Raw genomic sequence first — 17,012 nt, 5'->3', positions numbered from 1 at the left:
AGGGTTCTGGTGATGGGCAAACATGCAAGGGGGATTAAGGGGGGTAGCCTATAGTTCTGAGTAGACAAACATGCAGAATTTATAACTTTTAGGAATGATACCTGCAAGATTTATGTATCTGTATTGTTTTGAAGAATGTGTATTTCTGCACGTAGACCACTTTGTAAAAAGGTATAAAAACCTGATGGAAAAAAGGAACTGTGGGATCCTGACTTTGGACGCTAGTCCGCAGGTTCCTCGGGCCCTGAATAAAGCACCGCATAAACTAACTGTTAGTTTGTGTTCTGTTTGGGGCATTGGGCAACACCCCTGAACCCCCATTTTCTGCTCACCAGAACCCCTTGAACCCCCATTTTCGGGCAGCAGAACGCCCTTGAGCCCCGAATTCCGGGAAGGAAACTCCCCCTTAACACACATTCCCCAGCACGGGAACCCCTGAACCCCCCTTTTTGGGCACGGGGACTCCCCCATATTCCCTTCCCCAGCACCGGGACCCCCCTGTACCCCCTAATCCGGGGCTGGGATCCCCCCGCAGCCCCGTCAGTGCTGTGGGACCCCCCTGTACCCCCATTCCCGGCCATCCCCACACCCCAGTTCCGCCCTTTCCCCCAATCTCTGAGTTCCCCCCCAGCAGTTCTCCACCCCCTGCTCGTCCTGCGGGAGGGTCCTGGGTGGTCCAGGGGGGATTCAGGGGAATTCCCAGGGTTTCCTCTGTCCCCTTCCCCTCCTCGCGCTCCCCGGTCACTTTCGCGTCTCCCAAGCTGCGGCTTCGGGATCCGCCCCGGGACCGGCACCGGCACCCCCTGAACCCCCGTTCCTGGGCACGGGGACCACCCTGAAGCTCAATTTTCTGACACCAGGACGCCTTGAACCCCATAACCCACAAAGAGAACCCCCCTGAACCCCATTTCCTGCGCACCCGGATCCCCCTTATCCAGCCCCAGTGCCCCCCTGTACCCCATTTCCCGGCCCTCCCCCTCTCGGGGACCCAGCCCCCCTTTTCCTTGTCCTCGGAACCCCCTGAGCCCCCATTACTGTGCATGGGGACTCCCCCCCGCACCCCCTAATTCGGCATGGGGACCCCCTGCACCCCCTTCTCGGGCATCCCGCCCTTCCCAGCCCCCAGACCCGCCCTTTTCCTTCCCTTTGCACCCCCCAGATCTCCCAAATTTCGTGTCCCCCCAGTTCTCCACTCCCGGCGCTTTCTTCAGGGCGGTCCCAGGGGGTCCCAGGTGTTTCTCAGAGGGCTCCAGGGGGTCGCAGCGGGGATCCAGAGGGATCCAGAGGAATTCTCTGAAATTCCCCCTTTTCCCCTCCCCCCCCGCGCTGCCTCGGTCACTTTCGCTTCCGCGTCCCAACCCGAGAGAGCGGGATCTACCCAGCTACCCGTGACGTCACTGACACTTTGAGTTTCCATTGGCGGACAGGAAAAAGCGGCGCCAATGGCGGGGCCGGAGGCGGCTCTGGGGGCGGGGCCAGTTCTGGGAGCGGGATCGCAGCGGAGCAGCGCGATGGCTCCAGCGCTGGGGCTGGGGCTGCTCTTGGGGCTCCTGGGGGACCCGGGGGGCGCGACCAAAGGTGAGTGGGACCCCCGAAATCGTGACCCACCTGAACCGCAATTCCCGGGGACCGGGAGCCCCCTGAACTTCCATTTCCGGGCACTGGGTATCCTCTAAACCTTGAATCCCGGGCACGGAGAAACCCCTGAATCTTCATTTTGGGTCCTGTTACCTCTTCACCGCCTTTCCCAGCAGAAAGACCCCCCCTGAACCCCCTCATCTGGCACCGGGATCCCCTGAATCCCCATTCCCGGCCAGTGGGACACCCCCGAATCTCCATTTCCGGGCCTGGGACCCCCCTGCACCCCCCTTTCGGGCATCCCGCTTTTCCCAGACCCGAGTCTCGCCCTTTTCCTTGACCTTTGGACCCCCCGAACCTCCCAACTTTCCGTGTCGCCCCCGTTATCCACTCCCGGCGCTTCCCGAAACGGGGTGTCAGAGGGTTCCAGGGGTCTCAGGGGGGTCTCAGCGGGGATCCAATGGGATCCAGATGAACTCCCTGGAATTCCCCCTTTCCCGTGTCCCCTCCCCACCGCACTCCCTCGGTCTCTTTCCCGTCTCCCAGGCTGCGCCTCCGGGATCCGTTCGCCTCTCCCAGTTCCAGCCCCTCCTTTCCCTCAACACCGGGGACCCCTGGAGCCCCTTTCCTGGGCACAAGGACCCCCTGGATCCCCCATCCCGCCTCTCCCAGTCCCTCCCTTGAACCTTGGACCCTTCCTGGCTTTCCCCGTTCCGCTTCCTGCCCACCCCAAATGTCTGTGTTCCCCCAGATCTCCACCCCCCTGCTCATCTTGTGGGGGGTCCCAGGGGGTCTGGGAGGGTCCCTGGGGTATCGTAGAGGCTCCCAGGGGGATTCCGGGCTCTGGGACCCCCCTGAATTCCCAGTTCTGCTGGAAAGGAAGTCACCTCCCTGCACTCCCTTATCCAGTACCAATCCCCCCCTGCACCCCCTTTTCCATCCATCCTGCTTTCCCCAGTTCCAGACCCACATTTTCCTTGACTCTGAGTCCCCCTGGACCCCCATTCCTGCTTTTCTCAGCCCCCAGCCTCCCTTTCCCTCTGCATCAAGGATCCCTGAGCCCCCCCATTCCAGCCATCCCGGGTCTCCCCACCTTGTGACCCCTCTTTCCTTGGCACTGGGGACCCTTGGACCCCCTTTCCTGAGCACAGGGATCCCCTGAGCCCCCATTCCTGGACACTGGGACCCCATGCACCCCCTTCCCACCTCTCCCAGTTCCCCTTTCATTGATCCATGACCCCTCAACCTCCCCAAATCTCTGTGTCCCCACAGTTCTCCACTCCCTGCGCTACCTGAATGTGGCAGTGTCAGAGCCCAGCCCGGGGATCCCCCAGTTCATGGCCATTGGGTACCTGGATGGGATCCCCTTCACACGCTACGACAGCGAGCGGGGCCGGATGGAGCCGCTGACACAGTGGATGAAGGACGGAGTAGAGCCAGGATATTGGGATAGGGGGACCCAGATAAACGTGGGGAAGCAGCACCTGTTTGCCAGGAACCTGGAGATACTGCAGAACCGGTACAACCAGAGCAGGGGTGAGTGGGGGGAACCGTGGGGCTGCGATGGGGATTTGTGGGGCTGGGATGGGATCCATGGGACTGGGATGGGATTTATGGAGCTTGGATGTGGATTCGCTGGGTGCCAAGGGGCTGAGGTGAGGATCCATTAGGCTGGTATGGGATGTCTTGTAATGCATGGGTTGGGATGTGGATTCATGGGCTGGTATGAGATCTATGAGTCTCCATCAGACCCTGGTGCTCCATAGGGCTGGGATGGGGCTGTGTGGGGCTGGGACACAATTCCATGGGTCTCTGTGGGTTACACTTCCCCAGGTTTTCACACAAGTTGCGAGTTTCTGGCTGTGACCTCCTGTCCGACGGGAGCATCCGTGGATCCCGCCGGGATGGCTACGATGGGTGGGATTTCATCTCCTTTGACCTGGAATCCAGGAGATTCGTGGCGGCCGACAGCGCTGCTGAGGTCACCAGGAGGTACTGGGAAGGTGAAACAAACGAGGCTGAGAGGGTGACGAATTACCTGGAGCACATCTGCCCAGAGTGGCTCCAGAGATACGTCGGATATGGGCAGAAGGAGCTGGACCGCAAAGGTGAGAGCAGAATTCCTGTGGGAATGTGAGATTTGGGAATGGAGAACTTGGGAACCCTTTATTTCCTGTGGGAATTCCATGGGCAGATCTCACCCCTGTTCCATTCCCATGGAATTCCTTGGGCACATCAAATCCCCATCCCTTCCAGTGGAAATTCCATGGGCAGATCTCACCCCCAGTCCTATTGCAGTGGGAATTCCATTGGCAGGTCTCACCCCCATGCCCATTCCCATGGATCCATGCATGTCTCTCACTGTTATCCCATTCCAGAGCCCCCTGATGTCCATGTGTCCGGAAAAGAGGACACGGGACGCTGGATCTTGTCCTGCCACGCGTACGGATTCTACCCCAAGGCCATCGCGGTCAACTGGGATGAAGGGGGGGATGAAATCCGGATCAGGGAGACGGGAGTGGGGCGGGGTCGTTCCCAACAGCGACGGCACCTTCCACACCTGGGCCAGGATCGAGGCGCGGCCGGAGGAGCGGGAGCAGTAGCCGGTGCCGGGTGGAGCATCCCGGAATGTCAGAGCCCGGGATCTTTCGCTTGGGGTGAGGCTGGGAATGTGGAATGTGGGAATTGGGGAGTTGGAATTCCCAGATGGGGATTCCCCTCCCCCTCCTCACCATCCCTCGATTCCAGAGCTGACATCTGGTGGGAATCTCACCGTGGTGGTCGCTGTGTCCATTGTTGACATCATCATCTCATTGTCCTTGTTGGATTCGGCATCTGGAAGCGCCAATCCGGTAACACACCGGATGGGGTCAGGAAGGGCCAGATCCACCCAGCACCGTTCTGGGAATCCTGTAGCACCTGACGCTGATCTCTTTTCCACAGGGAAAAAAGGACGGGAAGGGATACATCATACAGCCAGTGAGTACCAGTGGTGGATCAGCTCTGGATCCCCTCCGTGTGGATCCCAGGATGGATCCTGGGTGTAATCCCAGTGTGTGATCCTTGCTGGAATCTCATGGATGTTCTCTTTCAGCAGGGAATGGACTGCAGGAATGGAGTGGGGTCAGGGTGGGATTCCAGAGGGGATTGGGACAGGGTGGACGATTACGATCAGGGAGGGATTCTGGATCCGAGGAGGGGTCCAGAGCAGGATGAGATTGAATTGTGGCGTGGGATCAGGGCTGGATTCTGGAGCAGGATCAGTTGGATGGATGGATGGATGGATGGATGGATGGATGGATGGATGGAGGATGGAGGATGGATGATGATGGATGAAGGATGGATGGGGCAGGATGGATGGATGGATAGATGGATGATGCATGGCTGGATGATGGGTGGATGATTGGACGGATGGATGATGAATGGATGATGGATGAATGATGAATGACGGGAGGATGGATCATAGGTGGATTATTGATGATGGATGGATGGATGGATGGATGGATGGATGGATGGATGAATGAATGATGGATGGATGATGGATGACGAGAGGATGGATCATGGATAGATAGATGGATTGATGGATGGATGATGATGGATGATGGATGACAGGAGGATAGATGGATGGATGGATGCGTAGATGGATGGATGCGTAGATGGATGGATGATGGATGGAGCAGAATTGGAGCCGGATGGATGGAGAGGGATCATGTTGGCATCCAGAGAAGGTTTGGGCCAGGGTCTTTGGGGCAAGGTTGGGTGGGATGGATGGAGCAGGAATTGGGGCAAAGTGGATAGAGAGGTATTGCATGGTTTGAATGGAGGACGGTTGGTGCAGGGTGGATGGGGCAGGATTGGAGCAGGCTCAGGTGGGATTCCAGAGCAGCTTCTGCTCTCCATGGGCTCCAGCCAGGTCCATCCTCTGGTATGGGGACAGGGACAGGATGACACTGTGACCCTCTCTCATCCCAGCAGGAGTCACTGCCTGAACGATCCACGGAGCTGGATCCAACCCCTTCCCTCTTCCCAGGAACCGAGAGCTGCCAGCAGAGCTCATCCCGCTGCTCCCACCCACCCACAGCTCCTGCTAACAGATGAATTCCCATTCTCGAGTGTTTTAAAGCCAAGAACCACAAATATTCCCAATGCTTTAGTTCTGGTGTGAAATTATCCTGCTTTGAGCAATAAATCCTCCTGGGCAAAAAAATCCGGCTTCCCTTCTCCAGTGGCCAGCAATTCCTCTCTGGAAACCAGGAATTGAAATGGGGACCCTGGGACAGGGATGGGGACACCAAGATGGGATAGGTACAGCAGAGACAGAGATGGAACAACAGGAATGGGAATGGGGATACCCGGAACTGGATGGGGACACCAGGACTTGAACTGGGACTTGCCAGCCACGCCTGGCTCTACCTCCCAGGACTCATTTCCCACTCTGTGCCTCGTGTCTGAGGTGTCCCAGGAGGGTTTGGCCACGTTGGGCTCCTGGAGGGGCAGTGGGATGGGGGGAGAGGTCAGGGTGAATCAAGGGTCTGGAAGAATTAAAAGGGTTAAGAGTATAGTTAGAAGGATAAAAGGAATATATATTAAATTAAGAGTTTAGCAAGAGGAATAGAACCAGAGTAGAAGGGCTAATTATTAGCAGATGGAACTAGTTAGAGCTAAGACAATAAATAATTTGCTTGACTTCATTGTATTTGTAGAAGCAGGATGGGAGGATAGGGCATTGTAAACGTGAAAAAACCATAACTGCACCTGGGCCCCAAAACCAGTCAGAAACTGGCTGGGGAGTTTGGACTGTGGCCAAGGGACCAGAGAGCCTGCCAACAAGGACAAAGATGGAAAGTTTACCGTGAGGAAGACATCCCTGATTTCATCTTAGAAGACCAACTAACCCATTTCAGGACCCACTGACCCATTTTGAACAAAGGGACCTGCACAAGCACAAAAGGACTCTGAGCTCATGTTAATATGAAGTGCGGTTAGCGAGGTTAGTTAATATATATGTAGAGGCATATTGGGTAATTCTATGAATATGTAAGATTCTTGTGAATAAACTGAGAGCCAGAAAATATGTGAATTTTGCACACGTCTTTGGGATGTTACTGTCCATGTGCTGCCTGGTGCTGTCAATAAACATACCACTTTCTGTCATTAGCTGGGGAGTCCTTTCTTCCATTCATTTGGTGAGGCCAGCCAGGAGATCTATGGTTGTGAGATCAGACCGGGCTGTGGATGTCTCTGGTGCACCAACCGGGATCTACCTGTAGAACCTCCACTCCCTGGCTGCTCATCGTGGGGACAGACAAGACCTGCTGGGACTGTGTGAGAGTCCGTCTGAGCCTCTCATCTGTTTCTGCCCAACGACCCTCGCCTGAGGCCTGCGCTGGCCAGGGATGGGAGGAACGCCAGTGACTGTTCCGCAGGTGATGCCTACCAGGACTGGTTTCTCATGACAACTAGTCACGGGGCACTGACTCAACAAAGCTCCCACAGATGGAGGAACAATGGACTGGTCAGTATGGGCTGCCCTGCGTGTGTTCATAACAACAAAGATGGTTTGGTGTGCCTTGAAACGTCCTGTTTCCACCTGTTCCTCAGGTAACGTTCTCCACATACAATAGTCCATAAATCTTCCACCTTTTGGCCAGAAGCCACTCGCTTTGGGAAAGGACTGTAAAAGTGACTTTCTCAGAGGAGACCCCTGAGATCTCCCCAGACGGCAACAGACATAAACTGGTTTTGTCCCCTGCTGTGTCTTTTGTGCTCTGAGATCCATAAAAGAACCCATCATGACTCCTGCTCGTGTTGGGGCGGATCATGCCATTATTTGGCGTAGTCAGCTATTGGATTCCCGATACTGGGGGAGACCTGTGCCATTTCAGCTGCACCTAGCCTGTCAGTGCCGTAAGGACTGAACAGTGTTAGAAAGCAAGGGAGGTGGTATTGGGTTCTTCCCGCAATCTGCACCCAGACCCAGGTGGATATTCAACTCCATTTCAGTTATTGGAGAATTTTTTGAAAGGATCTCAACTGAGCAAAAGATGGGACTTGTGTTTTTTGTTGTTTAGCTGCTTGGTGTAGTTGAGGAGACAACCATTGTGCAACTTAAGAGAACCTCCCAAGCAGTTTGGTCTCCTCAGCCACCCAGGGAGGAGAGGGGGTTGTCCCCAGCAGAAGTCTGGGTGACAAGTGTTGACCTCCCTGAAGTGAATTTTCCCCCCTTGCACATAATCATAACTCAAAGGTTACAGTTTTTGTATAATTATTAATTGTATTTGACTACTTGGGATTGCGAAGAGACAAGTGGTTTTTGTAGTTAAGTTAGTACCTCCCAAGTAGTGTTGTCTCTTCACTCACTCCAGGGAAGAGAAGGATTCACAGTTTCAGCTGTGCTTTTGTGTAATTTTAAGTGTGTCTCCCTGAGAGTCGTTTTGGGCCCTTCGTAAAAATGTCTGAAAATGATAAAGCTGCATTTTACGCTTTACTAGCTAAGTATAATGCCAGATCCTCCCAAGGGGGGGAAGACTGGGCACACAGTAATTGGTTTAATTTAGAAAATGTAATTGATAGGATACATTCTTTGCAATGGGAAACAAAATTCAAACTGAGCAAGAAAAATAAAACCACACTTTGCTCAGTTCTAGGCGCTTGTCTTTCAGCTGCTGTAGAATCTCGTTTTAAACGAGTGAGTGAGGAAAATGCAGTGATAGACTACTTGCAAAACCTGGTGCAAGCTTTGCAAAAACTATTACAGGAGAAAACAAATCAGATAGAAACTCTGCAAAACCAACTAGAAAAGGAAAGAAATCACAACTATTTGCTACAACTATCACATGCCTCACAACAAGCAGATAACACCTAATGACACAGAAGAAAAGGAAACATATCACATAAAGCAGATATACCCACAGAGGGAATTAGTACACATACAAAACTGTGGGGAAAATTGCTGCTCTAAAATGAGACCTCTGGTTAAAACGGAATATAGATACCTGAATGACGAGGATTTTGACCCCCACATAACCTCCAAAGAAATCCCATACACTGCTACTGAATTGGCCAAATTTAAAAAAGAATACTCATGTCTCCCCCAAGAATCTGAGACCGAGTATGTTTTTAGAGTTTCACTCACTGGAGGAGATCAAATTAAATTAAGTGAAGAAGAAGCCAGTGGGGGTTTGGGCTCCTCCGCAGTTTGCGTGGCTGCCCCGATCCCCAGCTGCGGCGTGGCTAATAACAAGTTCGCGCGGCTTTCCAGGTCTCCTGCTCTTGTTGAGCCCTTTGCAGAACCTGGATAACTCTGCCCCACAATTTGAGGGTCCTCCCTGAGCCTGAGGACATGGTTTCCTCGGCCAGAGCCCTTGTGCATTTATCCTGTATCTCCCGTTGGAGAATTTCTATGGGCTTTTAATAAACCATCTCTTATCAGTCTCGGCACAGCGAGAATAAAATCCTTAAGTTTATACTCTATGTCCCACTGTGTGTGGATCTCACTTACGACCTTCGCAACAGCTTCCATACCCCTCGCTGGTCCGGGGACGTCTCCCCACACTGCACTAGACCAGCTGTGCAGCCTCCAGGTTCTCATCCAGGCGATCCCCGAACCTGGGCGATCTCCTGGGTTTCGGCACCACTTGTTGCAGCGGGCCTGATTCTGGATTAAGCCTGGTACAGTGGCCCAAACCCCAGGGCCACTCAGTCCATATGCTCCTGGCACCAACTTGGTGGACAGCAAAATGGTGTTTATTGAAGGGTCAAAGGAGTTTTTATAACTTGGGCTGTTAGTGTCATTTCCTTCTGCTCACATCTGGCTGGGTGAGGCCAGGCAGGGGCCTGTGAGGGGGGAAGGGGCCCTAACTGACCATACAGCTCGAATTCTTCCACACGCATATCCCTAACTCTCCACAATTTAGTGCCAACCAAAATGCGATAGTGGGGCGGGGGGGGGGGGGGAGAGAGAGAGAGAAAGGGGGGTCGGGATTATAGCTACCAAGATGGGCAGACTAATCCTCGTGGAGCCAGCCAATAGATGTCTGTTGCCGTCTGGGGAGATCTCAGGGGTCTCCTCTGAGAAGTCACTTTTATAGTCTTTCCCAAGCGAGTGATTTCTGGCCAAAAGGTGGGAAGATTTATGGACTATTGTATGTGGAGATCGTTACCCTGAGGAACAGGTGGAAACAGGACGCTTCAAGGAGCACCAAACCATCTTTGTTGTTATGAACACACAGAGGGTACCCCATACCAGACCAGTCCATTGTTCTTCCATCTGTGGGAGCTTTGTTGAGAAAGCGCCCTGTGACTAGTTGTCATGAGAAAACCAGTCCTGGTAGGCATCACCTGCGGAACAGTCATTTGCGTTCCTCCCATCCCTGTCTAGTGCAGGCCTCAGGCGAGGGTCATTGGGGCAGAAACAGATGAGAGGCTCAGATGGACTCTCACACTTGGGCAATAACAGAACACACCTGTGGGTGGTCAGGGATAGCCGATCGGAAGATATCGTGTTGTATGGGCAGATAGAACCCCTCCCCTCAGCAGTTACAGTTACTTAACCGACTTTGCTAGCCCAGCAGCACCCAGCTCATGACCTAAGCAGAAGGAAGTGACACAGTACAGCTAAGTTATATCACCTCATACAACTTACTAATAAACGTCATTTTGCCGTTCACCATATTGGTGTCTGTGAGCTCATGGCCCGAGTAGCCGGGGTCGGCCACCGTGCCATTCCTGAACCAGGTCACCACGCCTCAGCGGAGGCAACAAGTGGTGCTGAAACCCGGACACATCCAGGGAACGGGAATCGCCTTGATGGGTGAATGGCGGCCGAAGTGGCTGGACCAGCTCAGTGGGGAGGACGCTCCCAAACCAGCGAGGAGGATTGGAAGCTCTCGCGAAGGTCGTGTCTCAGATTCACAAGCAATGGGATATTGATTGTAAACCAAAAAGATTTTACCCTCGCCGTGTTGAGGCTTTTGCAAATTAGGGTCATTGACCGACTGGTGCATATACTCCACCCAGAAATATGGGACAAATGGACTAAGGCTCTGGCCGAAGAAACAACGTCCTCAGGTTCAGGGAAGAACCTTAAATCATGGAAAAAAGTTGTACAGGCTTTGCAAAAGGCTCTGCAAGAGCAAGAGAAGTGGAAAGCCGTGCAAAACTGCTTGCTGGCCACGCCCCGGCTGGGAGTTGGGGTGACCACGCAGACTATGAATGAGAGCAGCCTTGCCGAGTGCAAAGATTCACAGGCACAAGAACCCTCTCTGCAGTCCCTGAGCCCAAGCCCACCCACAGAGGGAAAAGAGCAGGCATGATCATTCGGGGACAGGTTAGCGAGGAGACTGGGAGTGCCACCATTAAATCGGAGTGTGGGGGGACTCGGGAGGGGACCCCCGCCTTATGCGCCACGGGGTGGGGCTGGACCCCAAAGGAATGGGGGGGGGATGCAGACGTGGCTGGCGGGAACAGAGAAGGTCCGTAGATAACGCAGACGTTGTGCGAGCAGGAAAGGAGGAAAAATCTGGAGGGGGAATTAAGGTCATTCAGAGTGCGTGTCTGGAAACACATTCTCATAGGATAGGGGCCTCCCTCAGCAGGAGGCATGGCAAGCAAAAGGGGAAGCAGCAACCCAGCCCTGAGGGTAAGGGGTGGGGCCGGAGCCCGACAAAAAGGTTCCAGTGTCTGGAAGTATCCAGTCCGACTCAGAGTCAGACTCTAGCTGGGATGAGTGGTTTGACAAGTGGTCCGTAGCGAACTCCGACCCTGACAAAGAGGTAGTGAGGGCATACAAAATCAGTAACCACAATGCTCCTACTTGGGTCAAGGGCAAGTTAGAAAAGGAACAACTCCGCTTATGGACTCGATGAAAATAAAACCAGCATGCGCCTACTGGGCCCCATCAGCCACGCTGGTGTTCCTGGTCTGAGTAGGACAACAAGGCAGAAACCAGAGGACTTACTCACCAGTAAATCCTAAGGATGTACAAGCAATTGTTAAAGCAATTGTGACACAGGGATTAATCCAGCTATGGTTTCCACTCTCACTGATAGCGTTTTTGGAGGGGACCACATGCTCCCATTTGACATCAAACAATCTGCAGACTGATTTTTGATGGGACAGGGATGATTGTCTTCAAACAAGAGTGGGAGGACAATTGCACAAAGCAACTAGCCTTAGTAACTGGGGCAGACCACCCGCTACACGGTTCCAGCCTACAGTGGTTAATGGCACAGACCCAACCATGATCACCCCCCAGGCACAGGCCAAGGGCCTGCAAGCCCACGAGGTCATGACAACTACCCATGCTGCTAGAGAAGCTATTCGCTCTCTTCCATGGTTATTGATAAACCATCGCCATGGTCCACAGTAAAGCAAAGTGAGAGTGAAAGTTTTACACAATTTGTAGACCGCCTCCAGGCAGCACTTGATTCCTGGGCTTTGCCCTCGGAAGAGAAGGGCTCTGTGGTTAGCGGAGTGTTTGCACCAACAATGCAATTCAGCCACTAAGACATTTTTACGGTCATCAACACCCAAGTCTACATTGCGGACATGATTAGGCATGTTGCAAAAGAAGAACATCTAGCCCCAATCCAGGCAGCCATCCATACTGCAATAACCAGTGTAATGGCATGCTTTAAGTGTGGCCAGACAGGCCACATTGCAATAACTGTCCCCAGTCAGGCACCTATTGATAGCCGTTCTCCCACACCAGACCGACCTAGGGGACCAATGCTGGGCCGTGGAAAAAAAAGGGGCATTTTGCAAAGGAGTGCTGATCTAAGCTGCAGGGAACAGGAGGGGAGGGGGCATCCGAGCCGCACACACTACCTCCCACTTGGGACATGAAGCCATCCATTTATGCCAATCCTCAAAGGGGTGTGGAGCTCCCGCACCCAGTGTCCCCTCAAGAAATGACCAATTTCACAACCCAACCAATAACTCAGCTGAGCCCATCTACCCCTCAGGACTACCAGAAACGATCACCTGGGCCGAGGCCCCCAGGTGGCCCTGGCCATGAAGGCATGGGAGCGAGGACCCCTGGGTGGCCATGGCCATGAGGGTGGGCAAACAGTCCTCTGATATAGTGGGCAGTTTGCCATCTCTGTAACAACTCTGATGACTCTGTTATTGTCTCCCCTTTTGGGTTGACACGGGATCAGACGTTACCGTCATCCCAGAGATACACTGGCCTTTACAGTGAAACTGGAGGGGGCCCCCATAGTGAGCAGAGTTGGAGGGCAATCCCGGGTTCAAAATGCACAAAACAGGTAGCATAACGCTGTGCACCAAAAGAGGATTGGGGGAGAACTACCACCTTTTCCCATATGTTACATTAGATGGTCCACCCTTGTTGGGGAGGGATCCCCTAGCCCTACTGGAAGTCAGGGTAACAAATTTATTCTAAGGGGTCACTGCCGCCGTTACCCATCAAACTAACATGGAAATCAGTCGACCTGGTGTGGATCAAGCAGTGGCCCTTGTCAAAGCCTCGAATGACCACCCTCCTTGAGCTAATTGGCCGCGAGCTATAGCGAACCACATAGAACCCTCCACAAGCCCATGAACACTCCGGTCTTCGTAATACCCAAACGATCTGGTGAGGGCTTCCACCTTCTGCACAACCTGAGGGAGGTGAACGAAAGATTCAACCGATGGGTCCTGTAAAAACCTCACTGCCCATGAACTCGATGATACCAAGAGGGGAGCCCTGTGCAGTGCTTGACATTAAAGACTGCTTCTTTTCCATTCCTCTGCAGACGAAGACAAAGAGTGGTTTGCTTTTTCCGTCGTCTTCCCCAACAGTCAACGGCCTAACCTGCGCTTCCAGTGGAAAGTATTGCCCCAAGGAATGGTCAGGTCCCCTAGCATCTGTCAGATCAAAGTGGACGAGCACTGGCACCACTCCGGCACAGCGATGCAGACCGCGACCATTGTTGTATACGTGGATGATATCCTGATTGCCACGCCATCAGTGAGCCAAGCAGACCGGTTAGTGTCCATGGACTTAGAGACCTTAAAAACAAATAGTTTTGAAATTGGAAGCGCAAAAATAAAAAAGGGACCATGTATAACCTCTTTGGGAGTGGGAATTTCAAACTCCTACATAACTCCTCCTCAGATAAAAATTCGCTGAGTCATCAAGACTCTCCATGACGTGCAGCAGCTGGTAGGATCTCTACAATGGCTCCGCAACATTGTCCTGATTCCTCACGAGATCATGGACCCCCCTAAACGACCTCTTGAGAGGAAAAAATCCATGGAAGCGAAAAACTCTGACACCAGAAGCGACAAGCTCACTTGATTTTATTGAGCAACAAATGTCAGTGAGCACGCTTGCAAGATGGGACTCGGGCGCACCAATCGACTTATATGCCCACTTAACAAAGAAAGGGGGGTAGGGGTGCTAGCCCAAGGACCCCCCGACACAGTCCAACCAATACAATGGGTGGTCTCAGGAAAACCGTCACGTGCATTTTCCCCGGGAGTTGAATGTTTTAGCAACCTTATCATGAAAGGCAGGAAACTTGCCCTAAGGTATTTGGGCTTTGAACCCGCCAAGATATATCTGCCCTTCCGCAAACAGCTTTCCACACAGTCAACGACAATGTCGGAGCATCTAGCCATAGCCCTTGCTGGTTTTGGAGGAGAGGTTTCCTATGCAGCAAAACCCCCTTGGACTCAGCTGCTTACAATCATAGACACTGATTTCCCGCTGAAACTCACTGCCTGACCACGAGCAGGACCGATCTTCACAGATGCGTCTTCATTAACCTCCACTGCAGCGGCGGTATGGCAGTCAGAACAGTGGCAGTGCATGAAAACAACTGACCCCACACTTTCAGTCCAGCAACTTGAAGCACCTGCTGTAGTATTAGCATGTGGACTATTCCCAGAAGAGCACCTCAACATCATAACCAACTCTCTATTTGTGGCCAAGTTCTGCCAAGCTATGTCTGGGCCCGGCGTGGTCAGTGTCCACGGTAGCGATGATGCTTGAAGAGGCACTTTTTTCGCGAAAAGGCACCATATCTGTCATCCACGTTAACAGCCATAATCCAGTCAAAGGATTCTTTCAAATCATCAACGACAAGGCAGATGCCGCCACAAAGGGACTGTGGACGCTGAGAGATGCCTGTCAGCTACATGAGTCTCTGCACATCAGAGCAAAAGCACTCGCAAAAAGATGCGGGATTTCAACCGCTGATGTGAAACACATTTGTAGCCACATGCCCCCACTGCCAAAAATCACCACTGTGGTTAAGCAGAGTCAAGCCCAGAAATATGGCAAACAGACTTTACACTATGCCAGCTGCTAAGACCCCGAGCGTGGCTTGCAGTGACTGTTTACACATATAGCGGAGTGATTGTGGCCACACAACACCTAAAAACTGACTCCAGGACGACCATCCAACATTGGCTAATGGCCATGGCGTGGCTTGGCGTTCCAAAGCAGATCAAGACAGACAATGGCCCAAATTTTGTTTCAAAATCGAGCCAACCATTTGTTTCCAAATGGGGTATCACTTTAGTGCATGGCATCCCGTACAATAGCATCAGGCAGGCCACTGTTGAGCGAGCAAACCAAATTCTGAAAGCCAAATTAGAAGTACTGGCAAAAGTGGAGGGCTTTACCAACTCCATTCCCCCGGGAGACCAAGCTTGCATACTGGCAACTGCTCTGCCAGCACTAAATCAATTCCCCAGGGGAGATGAGACAAACCCGTCTCTTCAGTCCTGCACAGAAACACTGGACCACTTGAGCACTAGAGGAAGGTCCACAGGTTATAATTAAAAACGAACTAGGGAAATGGGAACAAGGTTGGAAACTAATGCTCATGAAGTGACGGTATGAGGCTATTAGAAAAGATGGTAGAGTCAAATGGTGCCCACTTAAGTCCATCAAATCAGATCTTCAGAGTAGAACTAATGAAAATTGTGAGGTTTTATTTGCAGGACTGGATCCTCGGACACCCCCGCAATTAATACACCCCAGTACTAGAGGAAAGTGACAAAGCATCGAGCAGACTGACAGTGCCCAAGAATCCCACGCCGGTGAAATCCAGGCAACAACGATTATCTTTGTGTGATTTGCTTTTAGGATTTCTTGGCAGAGGGCAAGCCGATGCAAGACATTACCCTCACCAGTCATTCATGTGGGGTCTTACGTCAATCTCTTAAGTGATAAGGCAGTCAAGAAATCATTACACCGGACAGCCCATCTTTTGAGTTCAAGCTAAGAGACATATTTCCCCCACGACTAGGATTCCCCAATTTTGGGAATTTATCACTGTACCAGACCTATTGGTGCCCTGCCTCTAACCCAGATAAAAATTACTGTAACTATCCAGGGTACGGGTACTGTGGATATTGAGGATGTGAAACTGTCATGACAAGTGATAGATGGCAACCGCAGCAACTTGATAAGTTCCTGCAAGTCAAATATGCTCTCCATGGCTGTCACGAAACAAAATTTGGAAGCGACAAGCAAATATACACCCCCAAGACGGGAGAGAGCACACTTGTAAGAGCTACATAATGACAATTTTGCAGCTGACCCGTGAGAGTTGGGCCATGGGTAAAGTGTGCTCGGTGTTTGTTCGCACCTTTCGCGACATTTGGGAAAACATACAAATTACCAGGTTCCTGCCGTCAGTATCCCGGTCAATCGGACCCAATCTGATTCTTACGACTAGCGAACCCAAGAAAGAGACCACAACTAGCACCAATCTTACGCTTCATGCGCAAGTCTCTAATTTTCCCCCCTCCCCATCTGGCCTTTTAGCTAAGTCAGCTCCTTACAATCCATTTCTTGGTGTGTTAAACGCCACCTTTTGTTGTTGAACCAATCAAACCTGAACCTTACAAGGTCATGCTGGTTATGTTATGATGCAAAACCCCCTTTTTATGAGGGCATTGCCCTTCATGTTCCTTTTAACTACTTGACGGCAAAAAATCTAAACCAGTGTAGGTGGGACACCCCCAGAGAGGAATTACTCTGAGCCAGGTCACAGGCCAAGGCAAGTGCTTCAGCAATGCAACCTTAGCAAAAACAGATGGGCAACATCTGCACTGAGTTTATTAACCCTGATAAGAGAACTGATAAGTGGGCGATCCCATCTGTCAGGAATGTGGGTCTGTCAGCAACCTGGAATAAGCCCCTGTGTGCTCCTTGATAAATTCAATAACTCTATTGATTTTTGTGTCCAAGTTTTAATTATTCCTAGAGCCCTGTACCACCAAGAAGAAGTGTATCACTTTTTAGAAGAACCCAACCGGCTCCACAGAAGGGAAGTAATAACAGGCATAACCATTGCCATGCTCCTCGGCCTAGGAGCTACCGGTGCAGCCACAGGAGTTTTGGCCCTCGCGACCCAACACCAAGGACTTTCTCAGCTACAGGTGACCATTGATGAAGACTTACAGAGAATTGAGAA

General features: G+C 52.2%; 1 protein-coding gene and 1 pseudogene across 2 annotated transcripts in view; one reads left to right on the top strand and one right to left on the bottom strand.

The window, feature by feature from the left end:
- LOC306815179 (class I histocompatibility antigen, F10 alpha chain-like) overlaps positions 1–17,012 on the bottom strand; it is a 181,250-nt gene that overhangs the window by 49,042 nt on the left and 115,196 nt on the right.
- Positions 1,432–4,625, top strand: LOC306815198 (class I histocompatibility antigen, F10 alpha chain-like; annotated as a pseudogene). Its single transcript, XR_013777876.1, has 5 exons — positions 1,432–1,578; positions 2,851–3,118; positions 3,412–3,686; positions 3,957–4,235; positions 4,327–4,625. The product of XR_013777876.1 is annotated as a class I histocompatibility antigen, F10 alpha chain-like (transcript).

The sequence above is a fragment of the Erithacus rubecula genome, assembly GCF_903797595.1.
Source record: "Erithacus rubecula genome assembly, contig: scaffold_105_arrow_ctg1, whole genome shotgun sequence".
Classification (NCBI taxonomy): domain Eukaryota; kingdom Metazoa; phylum Chordata; class Aves; order Passeriformes; family Muscicapidae; genus Erithacus; species Erithacus rubecula.
This window is presented reverse-complemented; position numbering and strand designations above follow the sequence as displayed.